Source organism: Nicotiana tabacum, chromosome 19 (genome assembly GCF_000715075.1).
Source record: "Nicotiana tabacum cultivar K326 chromosome 19, ASM71507v2, whole genome shotgun sequence".
Classification (NCBI taxonomy): domain Eukaryota; kingdom Viridiplantae; phylum Streptophyta; class Magnoliopsida; order Solanales; family Solanaceae; genus Nicotiana; species Nicotiana tabacum.
Window position 1 is genome coordinate 132,265,000 of NC_134098.1, and position 8,377 is coordinate 132,273,376.

Below are 8,377 nucleotides of genomic sequence, written 5' to 3' on the forward strand. Positions count from 1 at the left end.
AAAAAAAGAAGCAAACCAGTGTTGCGCATATTCTGCAGAAGGAAAAACTGGAAGTAGTGTATTACAGTATTAGAATAGCCTCATCAGTTACTGTGAATGTTATCTGAACATGTCAAAACATTCCCTCCAACAATCTTTCATCTCCAGCCATTGAGATCTAGCTCACTCTTTATTATTATTTCTAGAGTGTTGCGAAATTTTGTCGAAAGTGTCTAAACTAAAAAACTGTGGCCAAATTAGTCTGAGATGTACAGATATCACCATTCACAATGACTGATGAGGCTATTCTAATATGTTTTCTATTTGTACAGTGCATGGTATAATCTCCTTTCAAGTACATTACGGTATTTATGACTTGTCTGCAAAATTTGGTGCAAAACGTGATTCAGACGTCCGGTTGAGATATTTCATGTTCTTAAGTTTCATTGAAAATTTCATTCGTTTTGGTGTCTGATTCGTAAATCTAGGTGTTATTTAGATGTTTTGATCGCGCGAGCGAGTTCGTATGATGTTATTACACTTGTGTGCATGTTTGGTTTGGAGCCCGAGGGGCTCGGGTGAGTTTCGGATAGGCTACGGAGTGATTTTGAACTTAGAAGTATATCTGATGCCTTTACTGTTGTTGGTGCACTGCTGCAGATCTCGCATCTGGCTCGCATTTGTGAGCCTTGCTTTTGCGAACAAGGCTTCGCATTTGCGAGCAAGGGCTGTATTGGGGGAGTCACATTTACGAGGTAAATGTTCGCATTTGCGAGTTGCCGCTTTTGCGAAGGCAGAGTCACATTTGCGACTCAGTGTGTCGTGGGCTACCTTCGCATATGTGAAGGAATGGTCTGCATTTGCGAGTGGTATGGGTCTGCATTTGCGACCAAAACATCACATTTGCTATGACTGGCTATCTGAGAAGGGTTCGCATTTGCGACCTCTTTCTCGCATTTGCGATGTTCGCAATTGCGACGAACAAGATATCACAATTTCGACATCAACATCTGGTAAAAGAGGGGGGAAACTGGATTTAGCTCATTTCTTTCAAACTCTCAACCCTAAACTCCCTAGAGACGATTTTTTCAAGAGATTTTCTTTCTAAATTCATTGGTAAGCGACTTTAATCTACTTCTTTTCAATTACCCATTACATTTCATAAGTTTTCAACATCAAACCTAGGATTTTCATAGTAGAAATTAGGGTTTTTGGTAGAATAAGGGATTTTTTTTATAAATTTGGGATTTAGATCTCGAATTGAGGTCAAATTTCGAAACTAATTACATAATCAGGTTCGGGGGTGAATGGGTAACTGAGTTTTGGTCCGAATCTCAGGTTTTGACCAAGCGAGTTCGAGGTTGACTTTTGAAAAAAGTGTAAAGATCTTAACTTTATGTATTGTAAATTTGTAATTGATTTCCTAGCATTATTTAATGTTATTGAGTCGATTTTGGTTAGATTCGATTGGTTTGAAGGCGAATTTTAGAGGAAAGACCCCGGTTGAGCTTTGATTTACTTGCGGAGCGAGGTAAGTGTTAGGTCTAACCTTGATTTGAGGGAAATAGGAACCCTTGAGCTATGTGCTATGTGAATCACATGTGTAGCGGTGTATATGCGAGGTGACGAGTGTATATACGTCGTCAAAATACTTGTTTCCATGCTTTCTCGCATTTCATTAATTATTTTATTCTATGTCTTAATCGTTACATGCTTTAATTGTTATCTATGCCTTAACTTGCTACTTGTCACTAATTTCTCTCATATTAAAATGTTCGGTTCTCCCATGTTTCCATGATTAATTGCTACTTGCCTTAATTGTCTTACTTGTACACTTTAGTTGTCACATATTTGACTTGTCTTGTTGCTTAGTATTAGTTGTAGCATTTCTTGATTTGGTACGAGATTCCTTTATGGTTTCGCTTTCATATTCGTTAATTATAGAGATTCTCGTGATTTGAGTTGTTGAGTTGATTTCATTTATTAATTTTGCTTATGGATCGGGTTGCACACTGCAACAGGTGGAATAAGGGAGGATTGATATTGATATGGTGGATTCGGAATACACGTCGCAATAGATTTCGTATGTGATTTTGATATGGTGGAATAAGGGAAGAATATGTTAATGAATCTGATTATATGGTGGGATCGGATGCGTGCCGCAACGGATTTTACATATTATTATAGATATTGATATGGTGAAATAAGGGAGGATTATTTTTGTACGGTGGGATCGGGTTGCACGCCGCAATGGGTGAAATAATAGAGGATTGTGTTTGTACGGTGGGATCGGGTAGCGCGCAGCAACGGATTGTGTGTTTTGTATTCATTATTATATTGTGTTAGCTTTTGATGCTTTCATACAAGATTCTGAGTGCTGGACCGATTCCGAGGATTGAGTTTATTTTCATAAGTCAATTGCCTTACTTTCCTGTTATTATTATTATACCGCGTACAAGTTATTGTAAGTGACCCGCCTTAGCCTCGTCACTACTTCGTCGAGGTTAAGCTCGGCACTTACAGTGTACATGGGGTCGGTTGTACTCATACTACACTCTACACTTCTTGTGCAGATTTTGGAGTCGGTCCTACCGGCGGTCAGTAGATTGCTCGGATTGATTGATGAATTAGAGACTTGAGGTACAGTTGCTCGGCGTTCGCAGCCCTGAAGTCCCCTTCTCTCTTATCCTAGTTGTTTATTTCATTTCAGACAGTTTTACTTTCATTCATACCATTATCCGTATTATTCTAGTCGCTTGTGCACTTGTGACACTGGTTCTGGGATTGTATCTAGATATTGTGGTTACTATAGTTTTTCATACTCTATTTTAGTTATTACAATTTAATTGGTATCAGTTAATTGGATTTGTTAAAAATGGCTAAAACTATTCTAACGTTGGCTTGCCTGGCAAGTAAAATGTTAGGCGTCATCACGGTCCCGAAGGTGGAAATTTCGGGTCGTGACATATGCAAGTGGATTTATAACAACATGAAGACAAATCTAAGATATGGCAAGATTTTCAAATCTCAAGTTGGACATCCACCTTCTATGCAAATGGATTTATAACACTCCCCCTTGGATGTCCATTCAAAGATAATAATGCCTCGTTAAAACTTTACTAAGAACAGTGGAAAAAAGTCTAGTGAAAGAAAAAGAGTACACATATCTTATAATATTTTGTAATACGCATTGAGACTTGAGTGATGCCTCATTAAAAAACTTACCACGAAAACCCAACTGGGACAAAATCTTGGTTAAGAAAAAAAGAGTGCAGCACACATTTCTTCCCCTAATAAAATTTCTATTTGATATCTCGGAGACGACGCATTCCAATCTTATATCTCAACTTCTTATATGTTGATGTCGGTAATGCCTTAGTGAACAAATCTACTAAATTATCACTTGAACGAACTTGTTGAACATCTAATTCACCATTCTTTTGAAGATCATGCGTGAAAAAGAATTTTGGTGAAATGTGCTTTATTCTATCTCCTTTAATATATCCCTCTTTTAGTTGAGCTATACATTCAACATTGTCTTCATATAATGTTATTGGGATATCCTTTCCCTATGAAAGACAACATATCTCCTGGATATGTTGAGTTATTGATCTCAACCAAACGCATTCTCGACTCGCTTCATGAATGGCTATTATCTCTGCATGATTTGAAGAAGTAAAAACCATCGTTTGTTTTGTTGAACGCCATGATATGACAGTACCTCCACGTATGAATAAATAGCCTGTTTGAGAACGACCCTTATGTGGATCTGACAAATATCCTGCATCTTCATACCCAATCAATTGTGACCTGGATTCATTTGAATAAAATAATCTAATATCAATGGTCCCTCAGAGATATCTGAATAGAAGCTTAAAACCATTCCAATGTCTGTGTTGGGGAAGAGCTAAATCTTGCTAACAAACTTACGGGGAAAGCTATATCTGGTCGAGAATTATTATCAAGATACATTAATGCCCCAATTGTACTAAGATATGGTATTTCAGCACCTAAAAGCTCTTCATCATTTTCATGAGGGCGAAATGGATCTTTATTTATATCAAGAAATCTCACAACCATCGGGGTACTCAATAGATGTGTTTTATCCATATAAAAGTGCTTCAAAATATTTTGAGAAAAATCTCACTTTATACCTATTAAGCCCAAACTATTTACCCTTTAATACCCATGCCCAAACTATTTACTTTTCCTGCCCATGCGACCCAGACTATTTACGCGGCCCACCCATTAGCGGATTCCCATACTCAGCCCAAGCTATTTCACCCAGCAGCCCACGCAATTAGCGAATTCCCATACCCACCGTCATTTAATGCCTCATTTAATTTGTCTTCGTCCTTTAACGCTACAGAGTTAGTTTCAAAGCCTCTATAGCCAAACCATGAGAAACCATATTTCACCCAGCATTTAGTGATTCGAGTTTTGAATTTTTTCTTCAGATTTCGTTCTATCTCTTCGTCTAATAGTAATTTCTGGGCGAAATTTTTGGATGTGAAAGTACATTCTAGTGAAAGTGGGTTTTCAAAATCATAGAATTTTTGCGTTTTTCTTTGTACTTTTGTGAATCAATGTCTGCGGGTTATTTTTTTCACTATGGGTCGGAAGCATTGAGCGCGTAGATGGTGGCGTCATGCACAACATTATTCTTCAACTCAAGTAGCTGCTGAATCAGTTGCCTCAGCCATGTTTGGTCCTAGTTTTTTATTATTTTCTGATTCTCCGCCTGTGTTTAATCCTAACCCTAGCAGTAGTCGTGTTGAAAATACAACTGAAAATGTAGAATTAGAGGGTGAAAAAGGCAACAATATTGATGTTTCGTTAGTCGATGGAACTCCCTACCAGTCATTACCCGAAACAAATTCTGAACCAGTCATAGCAGGTGTTGCGGTGAATGATAAGGGAAAAGCTAAAGTTGTTGAGGATTCTGAGTTAGGGGGAAGCCAGCGTGAATCCGTGCCTGACACAAAGACTCAACCAGCAGGGGCGGATGCATTGTGGTAGATGCGGGTTCAATTGAACCCATAACTTTCGACACGGAGTAGAAATTTATGTGTAAAATTTATTAAAATTGTAAAAATAATGGATATGAACCCATAACTTTAAAAAATATAATGGGTTCAATGTTAAAAATCTTAAAAGTTGAACACATAGAGTTTAAATCCTGGATCTGCCTCTGTCAACCATTCGATGTTGATTGTAGCGATGGTTCTCAAGTAAAGAAGAAAAAAATTGGTGTGGCACCCAAGAAGGTAATTTTTTTAAAATTAGTATCTTTGCTTTTGAACATATAGTACATTGTTATTTTTTGATTTCCTGGTATTCTTTTGTATTATATTATAGTTATAATCAGTTGTGTGAACTGGGAACGACCCCGTACAACTGTATACCATGTTGGTATAGTTATATAATATATTAGTATCATATGTTTGTTGGAATCTCAGTTGCGGGAAGGACCCCATACAACTATATACCCTATTGGTATAGCTATATACTATATTGGTATCATACCTTTTTGGTTGTATTAACTTCCTTTAATTGGTACGCTATCTGCTTTTTCTTTAATAATAGTAGTATAGACAATATCTTAAAATATTTTATTATATTAATATGTGATACACTATTTTTTTATTTTTTTCTTTATGCATGTGTGTTATGTAATAGTAGAATAGTCATATATAGTTGGCAAGAACTAACCAGTAGAACTGTATAACTTGTTGGTATAATTATATGCCATATTGGTATCATATGGTAGTTATAATATTTTTTGGTTGTTTTACCTGCATTTTAAAGTGAATTCTATTTCTGAAATTATTTATATGATCATGTTTTGCATTGTTGAGATTCCCTTGTGCCTATGGACATAGAGTATGTGTATTATGTAATAGTTTTATAATTATATGCAGTTATTGGAACAACCCAGTACAACTATATACCCTGTTAGTATAGCTATATACTATATTGATATATTGGTGTCATATGATTTTTGATCCTTTTTTGGTTGTATTTAATTGGTACACTATTTTTTTCCTTTAATAATAGTAGTATCGTACAATATCTTGAAAATAATTTATAGTTGCATACCTTTTTAATTTTTCTCTTTATGCATGTCTGTTATGTAATAGTAGTATAGTCACTTATAGTTGCCGGAAATTAGTCAGTAGAATTGTATACCCTGTTGGTATAGTTATATGCCATGTTGGTATCAAATGATAGTTGTAACATTTTTGATTGTTTTCGTTGCATTTTTAAGTGAATTTTATTTCTGAAATTATTTATATGAACATGTTTTGTAGTGTTGAGATTTTCTTGTGCTTGTGGACATAGATTATAAACCAAAGGTAGATTGGGATACCAATTGCAATGTCATTCGTCTGTTGAAAGAGAATTTAACAAAGAAGCAACTTCGGATGTTTAAGAAAATATACTTTGGATATTTTTTGGAACTGCCACCAGTTATTGTGTAGATTCGGGTTATGCACCATTTACTTATTAGAGAAGTACATCATGAGGTGAAAAATGAGATGCGGTTTGTAGTGAGTGATTCTAGGTTGCGCTTTGGTTTGGGTGAATTTGCACTCGTTACTGGGCTGATATGTAAGGGTAATACAAGTATAGAGAGCGTACGAGAGAATATGTTGATTTCAAAATATTTTGGGACTGCATCTGGGACATTGGCACAACTAGTAGACTGTTTTACAAAGAAGAAATAGGAGACAGCTGATGACGCGTTGAAGATATCAGTTCTTTATTTTGTGAACAACTTTTTACTTTCTCTGCTTGAACCAAATTTTATTTCACGATCTTACATTTACTTGGTTGAGTACGGTGATTTTAATAATTACCCCTGGGGTATCGATGTTTATAACGCTACAATCGACTCGTGTTCCAACAAGTTTCAAGATAAGCCTTCTTTTTATAAACTTGGTGGCTTCCCGTTGGCTTTACAGATTTGGTTGTATGAATGCTGCCCAAGTTTGGATGGTCACTTTGCTGATCATATTGGAAACAAACTTCCACGAATTCTGAATTGGGTAGTCAAAGGTCAAATACAGAATGAGCGAGTTGCTTTGCGAATGTTTAGCTTGCAACGCGAGCAAGTAATTTTCTCATACTTTTATTGAATCTTTTAATGTTTTGATACAGTAGTTTAGTCACGGGTAGTTGTAACAATATCCCAAAGCAATGATATACTCTGTTGGTATACATGTATACCATGCTGGTATCATATGGTAATAGGAATCTTTTCTGCTACTTATAATTTTAATTTTCTCATACTTTTATTGTATTTTTTAATGTTTTGGTACAGTAGTTTAGTCACAGGTAGTTGTAGCAATATCCCAGAGCAATGATATACTCTGTTGGTATACATGTATACCATGCTGGTATCATATGGTAATAGGGATCTTTTCTGCTACTTATACTTTTAATTTTCTCATACTTCTATTGTATATTTTAATATTTTGGTACAGTAGTTTAGTCACAGGTAGTTGAAGCAATATCCCAGAGAAATGATATACTCTGTTGGTATACATGTATACCATGTTGATATCATATGGTTATAGGGATCTTTTATCTTTCCATGTTTTGTTATCATTTCTATCTTTAACTAGTGTCATTAATAATTGCAGCTAAAGAACATCACCCCAACTGATGTTGAGAAGCAACTATTTGATATGTGTGGTCTAAACTTTGCAATTGAAGTTTATTGCACTGACAGTCAGACTGATAGTTTTCAGGTTTTTAGCACTTAATTTCCAAAGACACAAAGTATGCATCAAAGTACTGGAGGTGATTCTGAACCTACCAGTACAGATTTGTTTTTTTTTTTTGCTGTTATTTTTTGAAAATAGTACTCTTGATTATACTTTTATATATTTAGTGTCTGGTTTTGGTGGGGTTAGTCGAGAGGGTGGTTCCAGTGGTGTCAATGTGAAGAACGTCATAGCAAGGCATGACGTAGTTACTGATGATTTGCATTTTGGTAAAATGTTGTATATGTAATTTTTTTTTATTCTTTTTTTATTTATTTAACTTTATGTATTTGTGCGTTAACTAACCTTTTTAAAACTTTTTTCAGCCCCCTTTGTAAATAAGCATGATCTTGGCTTGGATTCTGACATTGAACTGTCTGCATCTGCAATTGATAAAATCACTGCCATTACACAACAGGCAAAATATAAGCAGCCATCTCATGATGTTAAAAAGTCTGGACCTGCTCCGTTGCCATCAGGAATCGCTGCACAGACGCGACCAGATGTTGTTATTGAGTCTAAAGCTCCTCCTTTACTACAAAATACTGCTCCATAGGGTACGATTGTTGATGTTACTAATTCTGAAGTTGGTATATAAATGAGAGATTTTTTGTAGTTCTTTTATTTAA